The 21,591-nt window shown below is 23.8% G+C and overlaps 1 long non-coding RNA gene across 1 annotated transcript; it reads left to right on the forward strand.

The window, feature by feature from the left end:
* The first annotated feature begins 16,330 nt into the window (after nucleotides 1–16,330).
* On the forward strand, nucleotides 16,331–17,011 carry LOC122500674. The gene is made up of 2 exons (XR_006301502.1): nucleotides 16,331–16,397; nucleotides 16,479–17,011. It is a non-coding gene; the product is annotated as an uncharacterized LOC122500674 (long non-coding RNA).
* Nucleotides 17,012–21,591: the final 4,580 nt, after the last annotated feature.

Genomic DNA, 21,591 nt, shown 5'->3' on the forward strand with positions numbered 1-21,591 from the left:
ATGAGTTTTGACATTGAGAAAAATTATTGCAAAGTTATAGATTTTCAACATCTGTCTTTTTCTACAAAATATTATTAAAATTCGTTTAGAAATTCTATGGAATTATTTAAGTAAATTTCTACAGAATGTTTACTAGATATCACATAGAATTATTCTATATTTTACAATTTGGGCAAAAAGTGCATCAAAGTAAAATTTTAATATAAAAAATGCTAAAGTTTAAAAAAACGTATGAGAAATTTTATTTAATTTCCTTACTTCTTTTTAATTAATTATTATAACTTTATAACTAGGTATACTAAAGTAAATTTACTATTTACTATGTAAAATTTTAACAGATAGGAATTTTTGTGCATTTCTGACAGCTTTGACTATTACCAAAGTATAATATAAAAGCTATAATGAATAATAAGTATTATTATTGCGATTGTAAATGAATAACCCTAATTCATTAAGTAAATTTTATTTGTCTTTAAATTAAAAAACCAGCTTATAGTTAAAACTAACATAGAATTATTAGTACAAAAAAATAGTAAGAAGGAGAAATAAACATTTTGTAAATTCAAGTCAATATTATTTATTACCAATTAAATGTATTTTTGGTTACAATGACATTTAACTATTAAATGAACAATATATTACATTATCAAACAATCCTTTTTACAATTTATTTAGCACGTCTACATCCACCATCACAGTTACATCCAAAAATATTACAACTTCCTACACCACAATATCTTCCAGTTATAGTACCATCTTGACAAATAAGTGTTAGGCAATCCTTTGTATCAATAAACGGATAGTGTGACATCAAAGGACAGCTGTAATCTTTCCTAGAACTGTAGCAACATTCCGCTCGACACTCATTAGTAAATAGTACTAATGTTGCAATAAATAAGAGCAAGTAAATTTTCAACATTCTTGATATTTCAATTCTACTTCTTGTTAAATCGGATTGCACAGTTTTGAAGTGTAAATATATTTCTATTCTCTTCGATACTTGGTTACTAATGTAAAATTTTGCCGTGGTTTATATACCAAGAGTGCAGTGAAAAACAATAAAAAATTATTTTTAATCGCTTAAACTTTATTATTCTGATTCGTATATATACACGTGCACAAAAAAGATATTTTTTTGTTTTGATATAGAAATCTTGAAAAGAAATAAAATTAATTTCCAATTCTGCACATAAGTTTGAGGTAATAATATTATAAGCTTATCTTATAAGCTTGTCACTGGAAAACGAAAAGTTTGCGTGATGGAAAAAGTTAATTATGTGCGGAGTTCAGTAATATTCTTCGTTGATAAAAGTGAATGGATGTTCCTGTGTAATAAAGATGATAATGATAAAATTGGGACGCATGCACTTGGTAACCCTTAAGGTCGTGTGACCGAGGAGAAAGAAGCTTTTGACTTGTGATAAAAAGCGCGACAAGTTGAGCAGGGTTCTCCGTTTCGAGGAAACCGGAAGCCGAATTTTAAGGCGAGAGCACGCCACGTGCCGTCATTATATCGGGGGTGCTAAAACACGTGAACGGAAGAAGCAACCTAATTGATATCGATTCACTTATTACAATTTTTTTTTATTTAAAAAAAACACTGCCAGAGCCTTATTGTTTAATTTCTACCTCGTCATTTCTCGTTCCATTTGCTCTTTTCATCTCAAAAACTACTATTCAAAAATATGTTTATGTTTTGTTTCAAAAAACAACTTCTCCTGACTTCTCCCTGATTTTTAGACAAAAATTTTGACCTTTTCCCTGACCCAAAAAAATATTCTGATTCACTCTCAAAATTAATCGGAAACATCAATAACTTCATTTTTAAATAAATATTTAATCATTATTATTTTTCCGTAGGAATTAAAATTTTTCAAAACATTCAAATTCAAACCTTTTTTAAAATTTAACAACTTATAAGAATATTATTGTAAAACATTATTTAAGATAAAATTATTTTCAATTCAATTATTATTTTCTATACAATTTTTAACTAAAATACTTCTTTAAATAAATTATTTTCAATTTTTTTTCAAAAAGTTCTTTGAGAATTTTCAAATCCAAAAAATATTCAAATCGAATTCAAATTAATATCAAAACAATTTGAATTTACAATTAAATTTTACAAACTTTCGATTATTCGGAAATTTTTCAAAATATGTATATTAGAAAATAAAAACTTCAAATAATTTAATTTAATTTTTTTTAAAGTAAATCCAACAGTCACATAGACCAATTAGAGGATTATAAAAAAATCAATATTAAACTTTTTCAAAAAAATTAATTCTACAGAATTGTTAGTTAAAAGTATGGAAAATTTCAATTTTCAAAAATTTAACTTTGAAACCTTTTCAAAATTCAATTATTTCTAAAAATTCACTCTACTATGCTTTTGATATTCAATTCTGATCTAAAATTTTAACTAACATTCATTTTTAAATCAACTTTTAATAGTAAATTTTACGAGAATTTAATTATCTAAATACAAAAATAAATAATTGATGTGGGAAAATTTATTATTTATGAAAATAATTGAATTATTGGGAAGAAATTTATAAAAAATTTGTAAACAATTGAATTCCTGTGCAATTTTGATTATTTTAGAAAATAATTAAATGTTGGTGTAGAATTTTATCAAAATTTTTTTTAAATAATTGAATTCATCTGCAAAATTTTATTAAAATAGTAGATATTGAAAATCATTCAATAAAGAAAAATTTTTGAAAATAATTGAGATTTTGCCAAGAATTTTATTACTTTTGAAAATAATTAAATTTCTGTAATCATTTGTAACTTCTTAAAACTTCCATTTTATTAGTGTTTTTAAATAAAATTCTTCTTTAAATCAATTATTTAAAAAAAATTTTGAGAAAGTTCTTTGAAAGTTTTCAAATCCATTTTTTTACAATTCAATTTTACGAAATTTCTATTATTAGGAAATTATTTAATTTATATTTAAAAAAAACTATTCAAATAATTTCAAAAAAATTAAATCCCAAAAATTGTTTGTTAGAAGTTTGAAACATTCAGATTTTCAAAGATTTTAATTTAAAACCGTTTCAAAATTCAATTATTCCTAAAAATTGCAATTATTAGTAACTTTTCTAAAGTTAAATCTAAAATTTGATATGAAATTCATTTTTAAATCAATTTTTATTAGAAAATTCTACGAGAATTCAATTATTTAAATGCAGAAATAAATAATTGATTGAATAATTGAATGTTTCTAAAAATTGAATTATTATATAGAATTTTATTAACAAATTTTTAAATAATTGAATACTTTCGAAGAATTTTAATAAAATTTTTAAGAATAATTATACATTTTTCAAGAAATTTGATTAAAATTGTATTAAAAATTACTGAAAAATTCTAAAGTTTTATTATTTATGAAAATAATTAAATTATTCGCAAGAAAATTTATAAAACATTTGTAAATACTAGAATTTTTGTGGAATTTTTATTATTCTTTAAAATAATTAATTATTTGCATAGAATTTTATTAAGAATTTTTTTAAAAACTAGAATTCTTTTGGAAAATTTTATTAAAATAGTTGATAAATTGAGGGTGTGTTTTTGAGAATAATTGAATTTCGGAGAAGAATTTTAAAAAATGTTTGAAAATAATTGAATAATTTTGTTATTTATCTTTAATAATTCAATTCTTTCGAATAATTATTTATGTAAATAATTAAATTCCTGGGAAGAATTTTATTCAAATCTTAATGAATAATTGAATTACTTCAAAAAAATTTCATAAAATTGTATTTAAAATATGTAATTGTTGTTTTTTCGAACAATTTTATCAAAATTTTCAAAAATATAATTGAATTCTTGAGAGAAGAATTTTATTATTTATGTAAATAATTGAATTATTGCTAAGTAATTTATAAAACAAATTTGTAAATAATTGAATTCTGGTGAAATTTTTATTATTTTTGAAAATTAATAAATGTTTTCGTAGAATTTTATCAAAATTTTTGTTAAATAATTGAATTTTTTTAGAAAAATTTTATTAAAATAGTAGATATTGAAAATTTTTGAATACAATTGAAATCTTAACAAGAATTTTATTAAAATTTTAAAAAATAATTGAATTGTGGAGACGAATTTTATTACTTTTAAAAATAATTGAATTTTCGACGAAAATTTAAAAAAAATTTTGAACATAATTGAATTTTTGCGAATAATTTTATATCTTTTGAAAATAACTGAATTTCTGCAATCATTTGTAACTTCTCCAAATTTCAATTTTTTTTAGTGTTTTAACAAAAATTCTTCTACAAATCAATTATTTTTAAATTTTTAATAATTAATCATACATATTTTTAAAAAAATTTAACTATTTTCAGAAGAATTGCAATTATTAAAATTTTTCAAAAATCTAAGTTTAGATTTTTTTTTCAAAGTTTAGAATTTTTTTTTTCAATTTCTAATAAAATTAATTCAGAATTGAAATTTTATGAAAGTCCAAATTAAAACCTTTTAAAGTTGATCCATTTATGACTTTTTAAATAAAAAGATTTGAACTATTTATAACCGTTTAACTATAAAAATAACTACTTTTTGAAAAAAGAAGTTTAAAAACATTTGTTTAGTGATTCATCAGGAGCGTCAAGCGTGTTTGGCGGAAGTTTATAAATGTTTGTCCGGCGTTGACGAAAACCTTGGGGAGTGCGGAGGAAGGAAAAGCAGAAAAGAAAGGAAGAGTAGAAAAAGAATATAAGAGGACGAGAAAAAGTAGTTTGGCGAAAGTTTTTCAATTCTAAAAGTTTCACCCACAAGTTTATATTGTGCTGTTAGTAGTTTGAATGGGGTTGCGCTTCGCAAGGTCCATACTATTCTCGTTTAAAAGATTTTAGCTCTGCACCTTACAATTTCATCTCGAGAATCTATTTATCAAATTTATAAAAGGTATTAACAATTTTCCCAAGTCTTTCGCTCTTTTTTCCTTTAATCAAAAAAAGTAAATGAATTATATAGAATTTACTTTTTATTTAAAATCACAGAGAGGAACATTCCATAAGTATAATAAAAAGTAAAAAGAAAAGTTCCGAGGATGAGTCTTATTAAAATGATAATAATTCCCGTTTGATCGTAGATTAGAGTTTTCTGAGACAGAACGGGAAAATTGGAGGCGAGCCAGTCCAAGGCATACAGAAACGCATCGAACGATAAGTTTCGCGGACAGAAAAAGCTCGGGAAATTAATCAAAGCGAATTTCAGAGCGCCGAGCAACCGCCGACAAAGCATATTCCCCGTAAGAATGGATCGTTTCCGGTTCCGTTCTCTTTATGGTACATTGCGGCTCAGCGATGTATTAAGATTACTTAATCGATAAAGCTCTGAACGGAAAACTAATCCGTTTTTCATTCCTACATATGCCGTCTTTACTCTCCAGTATCCCAAAAACCCATTCAATTTCGTTTAACCTTTTTATCACTTTTCCTGCGCTCTTTACCCTGTATATGTATTTTAATATCCTATATGTGAAGAAGCTTATCTCGCAGGCAATAAATTATTTATGCTTTTTTAACATTTTTATATAGAGCTTCAATTCTATTTGGTCTCTAACTCTAATTTCTCTTTTAATTTGTATTATTTAAATATAGGTCAAACTTTTATTCACATGTTACAGGTATTTTTTTGCTTTTTAAATAAATATACAACTTTGACTTCACAATTTTTTTAAAGATTATGAAAAAATTTCATTTTCATGTGCGAACTTTCATGTGCAGACTTTGCACGCGATAATTAATTTTAAAAAAGTAGCAAAAAGTAGTAAAAAAGTATAACTATATCGAAAAATTAACCTTGACGCTTAAAGAAACTCGTTTTATAGAAACTTCACAAAACTGACAAAAATTCCATTTTATTTTATTTTCCTGATGATTTTTCCCTAATTTTCATCAAAAATATTTACCTTTTTCTTATCCTACTGCTAATAAAATTGAATTTCTGCAACGAATGTTATTATTCATGAACAAATTTAAATATTTATAAGAATAATTCAATTCTTGACAAGAATTTTATTAAAATTTGTAAATAATTGATTTCTTTTGTCTAATTTTATGCAAATTCTAATTTAAATCATTGAATTACAGAAAACTTTTTATTATTCATGAAAAGAATTGAATTCTTTAGAAGAATTTTACAAAAAATTTTTTAAATAATTGAATTCTATATGGAAATTTTATGAAAATAGCAGATATTGAAAAACATTGAATTGCGAAAAGTTTTTAAAAATAATTAAATTTTACAAAGAATTCTATTAAAACTTTTGACAATAATTGAATGTCTATGTGGTATTTTTTTTTTTTAAATAATGGAATTCCTAAAAAACATTTTATTATTTATGAAAATAAATGAATTTTTGCTAACGATTTTATGAGAATTTTTTTTAAATAATTGAATTTTCAAGAAAAAATGTATTACTTTTAAAAATAATTTAATTCTTGTTATGAATACACTGTAAAAAGAAGGTATCTTATTTTAAGATATTTTGGTAGTCACTTTTAAGTTGTTTCCAAAAAGTTATCAAAAGCATCTTAAAATGCATTAATTTCTAAGATGGAAGTTGGAAAAATAAGATGTTTTAAACGTTATAGTCACTTTTAAAACGTTTAAAACGTTGCTTTTTTGCAGTGTATTGTTATTATTATGAAATAATTTAATTTTGCAAAAAATTTTATAAAAATTCCTGGAATTTATTTATTAAGATAGTTGAATTCTTTTAAAGAATTGCGATAAAATTAAAAAAATTGAAACTAATTTTAAGAAAATTGAAATTTTTCAAAAAAATTTAATTAAAATTGCATTGAAAATAATTGATTTCTTTCAATCAATTTTATTAAAATATTTGAAAATAATTGAATTCCTGTGAAAAATTATAATATTTTTGTATCATTGAATTATAGTTGCAAAGAATTTTATTAAAATATTCAAAAGTAATTGAATTATTGCGAGAAATTTTATTAAAATGTTTAAATAGAATTGAATTTCAGTGAAAAATTTTGTTATTTATCAACATAATTGAATTCTATCGAAGAATTATTTATTTAATAATTGAATTCTTAGGAATAATTTTATTAAAGTCTTAAAGACTAATAGAATTATTTCAAATCAATTCAAATAAAATTTTATTTAAAACAATTGATTTCTTTCAATCAATTTTATTAAAATATTTCAAAATAATTGAATTCCTGTGAAAAATTCTAATATTTTTGTAAACAATTGAATTCTTCTAAAGAATATTTAAAAAAACATACATTTTTTTAAATAATTGATTTTTTCAGGGAATTGAAATTACATTTTTTGAGCAATTCCTGTAAGATTGTATTAAAAATAATTGAAATCCTGCGATGTTTTTTATTATTTATGAAAATAATTAACTTCTTGCGAAAAATTCTAATAAAATTTTTAAAAATAATTGAATTCCTGAGAAGAATTTTATTATTTATGGCGAAAAATTTTATTAACATGTTCAAAAAGAATTGAATTTTTCAGAAAAATTTTTTTATTTTTGAAAATAATTGAATACTTCATAATTTTATAAACAGTGTTTTAAATAATTATTTTTTTCTAAATATAATAAATATTATGAAAATTGTATTTTAAATAATTGAATTCTCGTCGAAATTTATTTGAGAAAATAATTGAATTTTTCGATTAATTAATTTAAAATAGTATTAAAAATAATTGAAATTCTTCGATGAGTTTTATTATTTATGAAAATAATTGAATTCTTGTAAAGAATTTTATCAACAAAATTTTTAAAAATTTAATTTCTATGAATAATTGTTATTATTAGTGAAACTAATTGAATTCCTGTGGAAATTTTATTATTTATGAAAATAATTGAATTTTAGATGAATTTTATCAATTTTTTTTAAATAACTGAATTCTTTTGCGAAATTTTATAAAAATACTATAGATATTGAAAATAATTGAATTTCGAATATTTTTTAGAAATAATAATTGAATCGTTTTAAAGAATTTGATTATAATTTTTGAGAATAGTTTTTTTGATTTCTAGTATGGGTAGTATTATATAAATAATATAATATACCCTCTAGTATTAGCGAATTTAAAGTGGTGTAAATTCTCAAAAAACAAATCAGAAATAGTAGCTTATATGGTGACTGAAATCTAAAAAAAGTAAAATATAGCATCATAACGTAAAAAAAGTATAGTAAATAGTAGGTTTTAGTAGATGAGTACGAAATCTGAGACAGAGAATATAAGAAAAAAGTACAAAAATACAAAAGGGACTCCAAACGTGGACCTCTTCAATTGCAATAAAATTATGTTTATAATTTTCAATTATCACTGTTTATTAATAAACAACTCTCCAAAGCGAGTGTGAGAGAAAAACGGTTTTCCTACCTTGAAAGGACCGCATTAATGAAAGTAAATTTTATTACCATCTATTGTAAATGTTATGAGAGATATTTTTCTTGTGCCCTGGGGAACGATGAAACAAGCGTATAGTGGGTGTTTATTGAATCGAATTTCACGCGGACCAGTCAAATCCCTATGGAATGAATATTATTTGTAGGAGCGACATATCGGTGCAAACATCGTTTAATGGTCCGGTTGCACGTGCCTTGTGGCTATTGTCCCATTATACAGGCAGCTGATGACTCTCCCCATCACCGAAACTTTCGAAATTCGTGTGTGAGTTGTTGGCTCATCGCGTGCAACAACTTTAAGGATGTTCCGGGCAACAGCTCATCAACTGAAACCAATTGCGCATTTCCACCGTCGGGGGGTGTTTCGATACTAATTAAATCACGATACGTTTCAAATTATATACACTTTCACACAGATTTCGCAGTATTACCGTAAAGGTAAAATCTTTTAAAATTAAAGGTTAAATCTCTTTTTCTAAATTTTATGTCCTTTTTTCATAATTTCATTATAATTATTCTTTTGGAATACATATAATGTGATAAAAAATTATTATGCATAATGTAATGGATAACAAATAATTCTTATTCGTATAATTAATATTTAAATTAAATTATTACTTATTATACTCTTCTGCTTACTCTCTAAATCTGAATTAGTAGTTTTTTACTAATGAAAGAGTGAGGATTCGTTTACTAATTCAGATTTAGAGAGTGCAAAGATAGCTTCAGTTGAAGTATGCATTAATTTTTGCTGCATTTAAGAAACGAAGAATAACGAGGAAAGTAGAATGAAACACGATTTTATGAGAAGTAGGTATTTAATTTCTACTTCATGTTTCACCCTCCGTGTCAACTTAAGACACCTTAATATCTCTTCTCGTTTTGATGTAATTCTTAAAGGGAAGAAGAAAATAAACTTATTTTTTCTTGTCAGACATGAATGGCAAGAAACTATTTTTCTCAATAATCTTTTCTCTTTCATTAGTCTGATTAATCACGTCCTTTTTTATTTTCCTTTAATGAAAAGCGACTGTCATTTTTGACCTTTCTCTTCTAGAAATTATCTTCAAGTTTTATAAGTTAATTAAAAGTATAGTAAACATTAGGTGGAAAGTAATAAGTAATACAATTTTTTTACTAATTTGACCCTAGTAGACGACTTTTCACTATAATGCAGATTTAGAAAAATAAAACCCTCCTATTTATTTAATTTCAATTGCATAATCCGATAAACATACAATTGTAAAATATAAAACCACGAATTTGAAACATTAATAAGAATAAATGGTCAGTGATTCATGAAAAAAAGGAAATTCAGAGGAAAATATGCGAATCAGACCATGAATAAAGGTATATTGAAAAAAAATATAGGATTCAGAAGCTTTAACACCGTGCGTGTTTAACGGGCTTATCCTGAGGTTCAAGTCCGACCCTTTATTGTGTCTCAATTCTGTTATATTCTGTAAACGTTTACGATCGCAGTGTGTGCAAGCTTTTCAAGAGACGAATGAAGCTTATAGAGACGGGGTGCACAGTGCATTTGGATTTACCTCGAAAAATACTCCCGAGAAAATTGAGCGAGAAATCAATGCACGCACTGACGCCCCCTCTCAATGGAAAGTGGGAAAAGAGACTCGATTCTTCAATTCTTCAATTCTACTACCATTTTGGTCTAGCATTTGGAATTATTGAAAAGTGGAGAAGGCGACGGGATGAAGAAAGCAAGCAGCAAAATCCTCAGGATTATCTCCTATCGTTGTGTGATCCCTTTCAATATACTTAAGAAACTACTACACAATTTGACAAATTTCCAATTTCAATGAAGCTCGATGGATATGCGTTTGAGCAGAAACATGGATATGTTTTTTCAAATAATATTGTCAGTAGTGCTTCAGATGCCTATACACTATATATTTACACACAACCTTTGAAAAGTGTTGAAAAAACAGATATATACTTCTATTTTTCCCACAGAGGACCCCAAACATGTTTAAAAATATAAACAATTATTCTGAGGAAGAAAGGGTTTTTTTTTGGCAAAAGAGAAAATATTCAGGAATGCTACAAACATTTAATTTTGTTTTTCCCTGACTTCTCCCTGATTTCCAGACAAAATTTTTTATCATAACGAATATATTCTGATTCACTCTAAAAACGATTAGATACTCAAAAAAAATAAAAAATATTCAAAATTCTCAAATGTTCTATTACATTTATTTACGAACTTCTTTATAAATGTAAAATTATTCGAAAACATCAATAACTTGATTTTTAAATAAATATCTAATTTAATCATTATTATTTTTTCATAGGAATTAAAATTTTTCAAATCACTCAAATTCAAATCTTTTTGAAATTCAACAACTTTTTTAAGAATCTATTTTTATAAAACAAGCAGATATCGATCACTCCGAGTCTTCGACTCGGAACAATCGATGTCTTCTTGTTTTATAATAATAATTTTTTATAATGATAATTAAAGATGACCAAGTAATAAAATCATTATTTTATATTATAAGAATATTATACTTCTTCAAAATTATTTTCATCATTTCAATTCAATTACTATTTTCTAGAATTTTTAACTAAAATTCTTCTTCAAATCAATTATTTTTAACAATTTTTGAAAAAATTCTTTGAGAATTTTCAAATCTATTTGTTTCCAATTCAATTTTACAAAATTTCGATTATACGTGTAAATGCTTTAATTAAATATATATTAGACAATAAAAACTTCAAATAACAAAAAAAAAAATTTAATTAAAATGTTTAAAAAAAAATTATTCTACCGAATTGTTAGTAAGAGATATAAAAAATTCATATTTTCAAAGATTTTAATTTGAAACGATGTCAAAATATTAAATTTTTTCTAAAACTTAAATTTTCAATTATTTTCTTAAATTTGTAATTAAAATTCTTCTCTAAATCAATTATTTTTAATAATTTCCAGAAATATCTATGAGAATTCAATTATTCAAAAAGAAAAAGAAATTTCAATTAAAATTGCTTTTTTTTAATTCAATCATTTTCAAATAATTTTTACGAAATTTCGATAAAAAAAATCAGATTTTCAAAGATTTTAATTTGAAAACTTTTGAAAATTCAATTATTTCTAAAAATTGACGCTAAAATGCTTTAAATATTCAATTATTATCTAAAATTTGAACTAAAATTAATTTTTAAATTAATTTTTATTAGAAAATTCTATGAGAATTCAATTATTTAAATTTTAAATTTATTTTATTAAATTCGTCAAAAGAATTGATTTTCAATCATTTTCAAATAATTTTTACGAAATTTCGATAAAAAAATTCAAATTTTCAAAGATTTTAATATGAAAACTTTTTAAAATTCAATTATTTAAATTTTAAATTTATTTTATTAAATTCGTCGAAAGAATTGAATTTTAAGAAACATTCAATTATTCAATAAATTAATTATTTTTGTGTTTCTTAAAATTCAATTCTTTCGACGAATTTAATATAATTTTTAAGAATAATTACATTTTTAGAGAATTCAATTCAAAATTCTATCAAAAATAATTGAAATTGTACGATAAGTTTTATTATATATTTATGAAAATATAATTGAATTCCTAAAGAAAATTTTATTATTTTTGAAAATAATTGAAACCCTGTAAAAAATTTAATTATTTATAATAATAATTAAATTATTCTGAAGATATTTATAAAAAATTTGTAAATAATTGAATTTTGAAATTTTCATTATTTGTGAAATAATTAAACGTTTACGTAGAATTTTATCAACATTTTTTTTTAAGTAATTGAATTCTTTTGGAAAATTTTATTTTAATAGTACCTATAGATATATTAAAAATCATTGAATTTGAGGAACATTTTTGAAAACAATGGAAATTTTGCCAAAAATTTTATTGAAAGTTTTGAAAATAATTGAATTTTGACGAAGCATTTTATTAAATATAAAGATACTTGAATTCTCGACAAGAAATTTAAAAAATTTTAGAACAAAATTGAATTTTGTGAAGATAATTTTATTATTTTTGAAAATATGAATTTAATTTCTGCAAATACAAAAATAAATAATATATTGAATAATTGAATATTTCTCAAAATTAAAATTTCATAAAGAATTTTTTGAACAAATTTTGAAATAATTAAATACATTCGATGAATATTTAAAAAAAAATTTTAAGAAAAATAATTATTTTTTTTGAGGAATTCGATTAAAATTGTATACTAAAAATAGAAATTGAAATTCTGTCAAGGATTTTATTAAAATTTTTGAAAATAATTGCATTTCGGAGAAGAATTTTTTATTGTTTTTTATAAAGATAATTAAAATTTTGACGAGAATTTATAAAAAAATTTTTAACATAATTGAATTTCAGTGAAGAATTTTATTACTTTTGAAAATAATTGAATTTCTGCAATTCATTTGCAATTTCTCCAAAATTCTGTTTTTTTGTAGTAATGGTTTTAACTAAAATTCTTCTATAAATCCATTATTTTTAAAAATATACATTAAATATAAAAAAATTTAACTAATTTCAGAAGAATTGGAATTAACAAAATTTTCCGAAAATCTAAGCTCGCTTTAAAATTTCTAAAATAGTAAATAATTAAAAATATAAAATTTCAAATTGCTCTTTTGAAATTCATCTATAATATTTATGAAAATTGTAAACGCAACTCTTTTAAAATTCAATTAATCTTGAAATTAAGTATAAAATTATTTATTAAATAATTTATAAATAATAATTTTATAATAGTTGTTATGTTATTTAAAAAAAAATTGTTGTTAGAAATTGAAAAATTGAAGGTTTTGTATTAAAATTCGAGGCAATTTTATAGTTTATGCAAAGCAAAAAGCTGTATTGAACTTTTTTGACTGTGTTATGATCTGTTATGAAGTCAAAATCAAGAAAGAAATTTATAAAAGATTGCACAAAAGAATTGAAAATTACATAAAAGAATTTCAAATTTTTTTTCCGAGAGAATAAGAATGGCAATACAGAAAATAACATATTTGAAAGAAATCAAGGTGAATTCACGTCTATTTCACGGTTTCAAAGTTTGGTGGCCAACTTGCTAAAAGTTGCAGACTTTTGTTTGGTTATCGATCAAAGATCTTACAAAACGCTTTTAGAAGTGAATTCAAGAAAAAATACTTTAGGAATAAATTTTAATAGCACAAAAATTAATTTTATTAAGAGTAAAGGTCACTAATGAAAAGATGATTAAAAAATTTATAATAAAAGAATAAAAAAGCTAAAACTGTATACTGCTTACAACTGAAGACAAAGAGATTTATTCGAATATTGAAAATTTATTTGTTTTTCCAAAAAAAAAGGAAAAAAAATTCTATTCTTTCTTCCGGAAATTTTAAGCTTCCATTTCTTTTGTATTTCGTCGTTGTCTTTTCTCTCCCGACGGAAAAATAAGGGTAGCTTTTGCTTCCCGGGGCAGCGCCAATATCGACCTCTCTCAAGTCAAGCCACGCCTTTTCCCAGGTGAGAGCAGAATTTCACAGGGTTACCGCCCCATTCTGAACAAAAACTCTACAAACACTGCTTCATGTGAACATATGCACATATACATTTACGCAAAAAAAAAAGATAAATGATCATGTAAGGAAATATAAATGCAAAAACATAGTTTGCTCTATCACAATCTTTTGACCACAAAGACTCAAAGTCCATCTCTCAAGATTCTCAAGGGGTTCACGAGTCATGAATTAGGGTTTACACTTCTGTTGAATTATCTTCAAATATCTTCAAGTACCTTCGTATATTCGTATTTACTGAATGTATTCACTTTTCCTTTCTTTCGATTCCGATCATTACCGAAAAATAATTCTTTCAAATTATTATAGAAAAATTGACACAACTTTTTGTTTATATCAGTTTATTGGAAGTTCAGCATAAGTTCATATTCTAATGGGTGAAATAAATTAAATTTTCTTCTTTACCACTCCAAATGTCATTGAGCATTTCTTTTTTAATTTAAAGACACAAGAATTGGCAAGAATCCAAAATCGATAAGTACGAAAGTCGACAGGTTTGTGTCAACTGAAAAATTTCTCTTCTAACAGATTATTAAGCATACTCTTTTTTTTATTTCATTCGCCCCACATTTTCTGAAGGTCTCACAAATTTTCTGTCGCTATAATTGGAGACGATGTAAAAAAAATAATATTTAAAAAAAAGACGCACATCTCTAAATTTTTCAAGAAACGGATTTAAATTTTCCTTGACCTACTTCATTATTAAAAGGTTGTATTACAAATTTTTCGAAATTAACAACAATTTTCATTTTCTAAATTAGGAATCAGGTATTACATATATATATATGAACAAGAGGAATATTTCAAATGCTGTCATAAAATTTAATTTTGCTTTTCCCTTAAAAATCCAGTTAGGATTTTGATTCTTTTCCTGATCCGTATAAAAAACTTCAAGAGGGGTTCAATAATAAAAAAATATAATTTGTTTTTAAATATTTTCCCCGATTTTATATTTTTATTTTAATAGTAGAACCTTTCCAAATCTATAAACTTGCAATAATTTTACTCAAAGTTACAAACTTATTTTTACCAATAACTTTTGTTATCAAGTAAAAAAGTCGCATATTGATTCGAATGAAAAAATGTCATTCGTTAACTTGAAACTATAATAATCGTTTTTAAGTTGCGTATATATTTTTATTACATTTCCACCTGCAATGATAAATTTTTAAAATTTTGACCTTGGTGAAGTTAACTACGTTTATGATCAACGATTGAAAGACAAAAATTCTTTTTGCTCGCAGTAAATAATAATATCTGTTAACAAATTTTTCTTTTCATAAGTTTTTATTGTTTTTCTCTGCACTTTTGAAGTATATGAACCTCGGAAAAATTATTCAGTAAACGCAAGAATCAAAGAAGTACAGGAACGTACACTAACCCAACACTTTGCAAATATCAACTTGAAATATCAAGAATGTCACCCCTTTTATATAGGCGAAGACTGCAATTCTCTATGGCAAAGATTTTATCCTGTATATAATTGCATTTTATATTGTCATGATGGTAATGAGCCTGATGGACGTTATTGTGGAGTAGGAAAATGTGATTGGTTGGGATGTAACTGTGACGGTGGATGTAGAAAATCGAAAAGTTAAAAAAATTGAGGATGACAAAAAATTGTTAAACAAACTAAAAACGTTTGTTAAATAATGTAATATATTGTTTATTTTATAGTTAAATGTCAATGTAACCAAAAATACATTTAATTGATAATAAATAATATTGACTTGAATTTACAAAATACTTTATTTCTCCTTCTCACTATTTTTTTGAACTGATAATTTATACGTTACTTTTAACTATAAGCTGATTTCTTAATTTAAAAAAAATTTACTTAAAGAATTAGGGTTGTTCATTTACATTAACAATACTTTTTATTTATTATAATTTTTATGTTATAATTTGGAAATGTTAAAGTTGTCAAAAATACGCAAAAATTCCTATCGGTTTAAATTTTACATTGTAAATAGTAAATTTACTTTAATATAATTTTAATTTAGTATACTTATATGTCAGATATCAAGAATTTTATTATATTAATAAAATTTAAATATTTAATTTAATCAAAAATACTTTCATGAATTATCAATTTTTTGCAAAAATTAAATGTAAAATTAAAAAGTTAAATATTACATTTAGAAACTTTGCAATTAAGCTTTTTGGTAGTAACACTAAAATATTGTTATAAAAATTTAATTTAAATCAGTAAATATTTTAAGTTGGGTCCTTGAGATTTAGAGAGAAGTTAGTGATTAATTTTTCTAATATACAAAATATTTTTTTTTTTTTAATAAAATAGGTGCAAAAAGCAGTATAATTCGTTGGAAACTTTAGCAATATTTATTTAATGTCTCAGTTAATGTATGATATCTGTTTGAAGCTATACCTATAAATTTAAATCTGCAATACAATAAATTTAAACCATTTCTTAGCTTACATGTATATGAGTTATAATAATAATATTAATATAATACTATAATAATAAAGTTTAAGTAAATTTAAATTTTTTATTTTTTTTAGTATGAACTTTTGGAGTAGGTATGAAACACGGCAAAATTCTTCAGTAACCATACATTAGAAGAGTATATAGAAACAAACATTAACACAATACTTTGAAAATCTATACTTCAATAACTGCAATCCGATTTAACAAAAAATACAGTTGAAATATCAACAATGTCAAAAGTTTACCTCCTCTTATTTATTGTAACATTAGTATTATTTACTAATAAGTGTCGTGCGGAATGTTGTCTTCCTGCAAGCTGCTCTGGAGTCGTTAGCTTTTTAAATATGTGCTTACAAAAATATTGTGAAGATGGTACTGTGCCTGATGGACGTTATTGTGGTGTAGGAAATTGTGATTGGTTTGGATGAAAGTGTGACGGTGGATGTAGACGCGCTAAAAAAATTGAGGAACACAAAGAAACTGTAAAACCAAGTAAAAAACATTGTTTAGTACATTAATGTACTGTTTATATAAAAGTTAAATGTCAATGTAACTAAGAATATATTTAACTGATAATAAATAATACTAGCTTCCATTTAAAAAAGTATCTTCTCGCAGTATTTATTTTTTTCCTATACCAATAATTATGCGTCACTATAAACTACAAGCTTATTTCTCAGTTTAAACAAAACATAAATGCTTTGAGAAATAGGGTTATTGTTAATTCACAATAATAATTATCATAATTATTAGTCATTCATAATATAACGGTGTCAACTTATATGATTTTTGTATACCGATAAATGTAAAAAATATTTTGTGTTTAAAGTGGAAAAAAAATTTGAATAAAATGTTGTGCTGTTCGGATAACAGAGGTTCGGAACACTTTATTCATTTTGTATCTCAATTTAATATCCTTAGAAAAACTGTGTACTAAATAGAAGAGTAAATTCTCCCAGTTACATAATATTTTTGAAGATGTTGAATTTTCAACCTAAAACGTTTAGCACGTAAAATGCAGCATTAAATTTAATGTCCTCGACAATGTATATAGATATCATATATAAATGATAGCTTTTCGGCTAAAGAATAAATTCACGATACAATAATTTTATCGCGCACGTGTAGGTATACAAATCATAATAATAATATTTAAGTGAAAAAATAATTTCTATTGTTTTTCTCTGCACTCTTGAATTATATGAACCTCGCCGGAAAAAATTATTCAGTAAACGCAAGTATCAAAGAAGTACAGGAACGTACACTAACCCAACACTTTGCAAATATCAACTTGAAATATCAAGAATGTTAAAAAATTACTTGCTCTTATTTATTGTAACATTTGTACTATTTACTAATGAGTGTCGTACGGAATGTTGTCACTCTTTTTACAAAGACGACACCTGCAATTCTCTATTGCAAAGATTTTATCCTCTATATATTTGCACTTTATATTGTCATGATGGTTCTGAAGTCGTTGGAAATTACTGTGGTGTAGGAAGTTGTAATATTTTTGGATGTAACTGTGACGGTGGATGTATAAACGTGCAAAAAATAATGTTTCACGAAGTAAAAACGGTGGTTTATTAATGTAATGTATTGTTTTATTTAGTAGTCAAATGGCAATTTAACTACAAATGTATTTAATTAATAATAAATAATACTAAACTGAATTTTAAAAAATATCTTCTTCTCGCACTATATATTTTTTTGTACTAATAATTATCATAGTTTAGGGTTGTCACAAAAATTTAATTTTGTTTTTCCCTGATTTTCAGACAAAATTTCAACTTTTTTCCTGACCCTAAAAAGAATATTTTCAATCACTCTAAAAAATTATTCGATACTCAAAAAATGTAGTTCTATTATACATTTAGTTACGAATTTGTTTAATTGTAAAATAATTCGAAAACATCAATTACTTCTTTCTTAAATAAATATTTAATTATTATTATTTTTCCATATAGGAATTAAGATTTTCAAATTCAAACCTTCTGAAATTCAATAACTTATGAGAATATTATTATAAAACATGAAAAAAATCGATTACTCCGAGTCTTCTACTCGGAGTGATCGATTTCTTCATGTTTTATATACACGCAGAAAAATCCGATTGAAAATTGTGGAGTTCAGCACTAGTAACTTAGATTTCATTCCCAAACTTGTCTACCTTTGCGGCTCCAGGATAGAAAACAGGGAAATGAATCGTAAAAGGTTTAAAGCACGTCAGTAGGCTTAAAATGTTTTCGTTCTTATGCACACTTATACGCGGAACAAAGCAAACTGAACACATTGATAGGCGCTTCTGGGCGGAGTCCAAGGCAAGTCTAGTGCCGAGTCCCATACTGAATATAATGTGAGCAGATCTTCTAGTGACCTACATTATTACTTTTATTTGTCAAAATATTTACTTTTATTGGAATATTCAATTTGAAACTAAATATAAAATCGAAAAATGAAACAACTGAAAATATTAGAATACTTTGAATTTTATAAAACTTCTCACTGGGATTTTTATTATACTTTAGATATTTAAACGTCAAATCTCTTTAAAAATTAAATACAAGTCCTTTGCCATTTTTACTAAAATGATTTGTTTTAAAACGTTTAAAGAAAGAGATTATATTTAAATATCTACAGATTAAATAAAAATCCCAGTGCAAAGATTTTTAAAATTCAAAGTATTCTCTATTTTTTACATATTATTTCATTTTAGACTTTACATTTAGTTGCATAAATTCAACATTACAATAAAATATAATAACAATTAGGCATTGCACTACCGGCTAAAAACAAAATAAACACACACCTAACCTCAAAATGAGATCAAACATTTCACATAGATATTCTTCCACATTCATTTGTAACACTAGAACTTTATTACAAAACTGCACTCACTATTATATTTAAAACTAGAATTTTTATTAATTGAAACAATTAATACACTACGAACTACACTGAGACTTCCGTGTATATATCAAAAACGAAGAAACTGAACAAACGCGGGCGCAGGCGCACCACAGAGTTTCGCATTCCTAAAAACTGTTTGGGAATAAATCTAAGGACTCTCGCACAGAACAGTCCCCGTTTAAGTGAACGTTGATACAAAGTTTGTAACAATTGAGTAGCTGAATTAAAATAAATGCAAATAATAATAATTGTACCTAATTCTTTTCACCTTTGAATTAATTACGGAATCTGATTGCACTTGTTGAAAGAAGACTATTGGCGTTTATTAAGATATTTAGCATTGATCTTCATTGAAAATCATTCCTAAACTTTTTGGGATTGAAATCTAAAATTTAATATTCCTCCCTACGATAATAGAAATTACTCAAATGATTTTATATTCAGTCCGAAATCTGAATTTTCATTTTTCTCCGTGTAATTTTAAGATGACAGAGTGATAAAATCATTATTTTATATTATAAGAATATTGTAACTAAAAAATTCAAATTCTTGAAGATTTTAATTTGAACGCTTTTCAAAATTCAATTATTTCTAAAAATTCACGCTATAATGCTTTTAATATTCAATTTCAATTTTAAACTTTAAGTGAAATTCATTTTTTAAACAATTTTAATTAGAAAATTTTTCGACAATTCAATTATTTAAGTACAAAAATAAATAATTTATTAAATAATCCAATATTTCTTAAAATTTAATTTTTATGAAGAATTTTATCAAAATTTTTATAAATAATTGAATTCTTTAGGCGAATTAAAAAAAAATTTAAGAATAAATTCAATTTTCTATCATTTTATTTAAAATTGTATAAAAAACAATTGAAATTTTGCGATAAGTTTTCTTATTTATGAAAATATCTGAATTCTTGCAATGAATTTTATTAAAATTTTTTTTAAATAATTGAATTCCTGTGAAGAATTTTATTTTTGAAAATAATTGAATTTCGGAGAAAAATATTATTATTTATGAATATTATTAATTTCTTGTGAAGAATTTTATTCAAATTTTTAAAAAATTTTAAATAATTGAAATTCTCAGAATTTTTTACTATACTTTTTGAAAATAATTAAATTCTATCGAGAAATTTTATTAAAAAATTGAAAATAATTGAAATCTGACGAAGAATTTTATTAAATTTTTTTTTTTTTTTTGAAATAATTGAATTCAAAAAAATTATAAAGCATAAAAGAATTATGCTTCGAAGTTAAAAATTAATTAAATTCTGCGACGAGTTTAATTTTTTATGAAAATAATTGAATTCCTAAAAAGAATTTTATTATTTTAGAAAATTATTAAATCCCTGTACAAATATTATATTTATGAAAATAATTGAATTATTGTGAAGGAATTTATAAAAAACTTTGTAAATAATTGAATTCCTGTAATTACTATTTATGATAACAATTAAATGTTTAAGTAGAATTTTATCAAAATTCTTTTAAATAATTAAATTCTTTTGGCAAATTTAATTAAAATAGGGTAATGTCACCTTGAGTGGACCGCCTAAGCTTTTTTTCTAAAAAATTCTTTATGACAGCAAATTAATCGGAGGTTTCTATTCCAAGCTTTAGTTTAGATCCCTAGATAAGTGTTTATACCATAATAGCTTTAATTTTTTTTTATTTGGGAAAAACAATTGACTTTAAAAAAATAGCTCATTTTTAAGGAATGAAAAAAGTGTAACCTTGAGTGGACCACTCTTAAAAAATTGTGAAAGTTATTCTAAATTCTTTAATGTATTTAATATTTCTGATATATTGAAACAAAATTTATGCTTATGCAGCTTCAGACCATGTTTGTATCGCAATGTTTACAAGTGAAACCATTTTCAATAATTTTGGCACATATCACATCAAAATCACAAAAAAATTAATAAAGAACATAAAACAGTTTCGAACTAATTTATTGTCAATTTATTTCCATAAAAATGGTAAACTGACATTAAAAATATAAAAAAATAGGCAGTCCACTTATGGTTATAAACTGTGGTCCACTCATGGTGACATGCAACTTTTTATGGCAGACACCAAAATTTTTTTTGAGTCAAAATTATCACTTAAATAAACTAAGACAATCAATTTCAATGTCCAAAGTAGTATAGGAAAAAAATAAGTTACCTTTTAAAACTTAAATTTTACACTACTTTTACACTTCCGAATCACTTTACTCGTTGTAAGAGCGACTTCTTTTTTGGTTTGTGTTCTCAAAAATGCGTTACAT

Source organism: Leptopilina heterotoma, unplaced genomic scaffold (genome assembly GCF_015476425.1).
Source record: "Leptopilina heterotoma isolate Lh14 unplaced genomic scaffold, ASM1547642v1 Lhet_19, whole genome shotgun sequence".
NCBI lineage: Eukaryota > Metazoa > Arthropoda > Insecta > Hymenoptera > Figitidae > Leptopilina > Leptopilina heterotoma.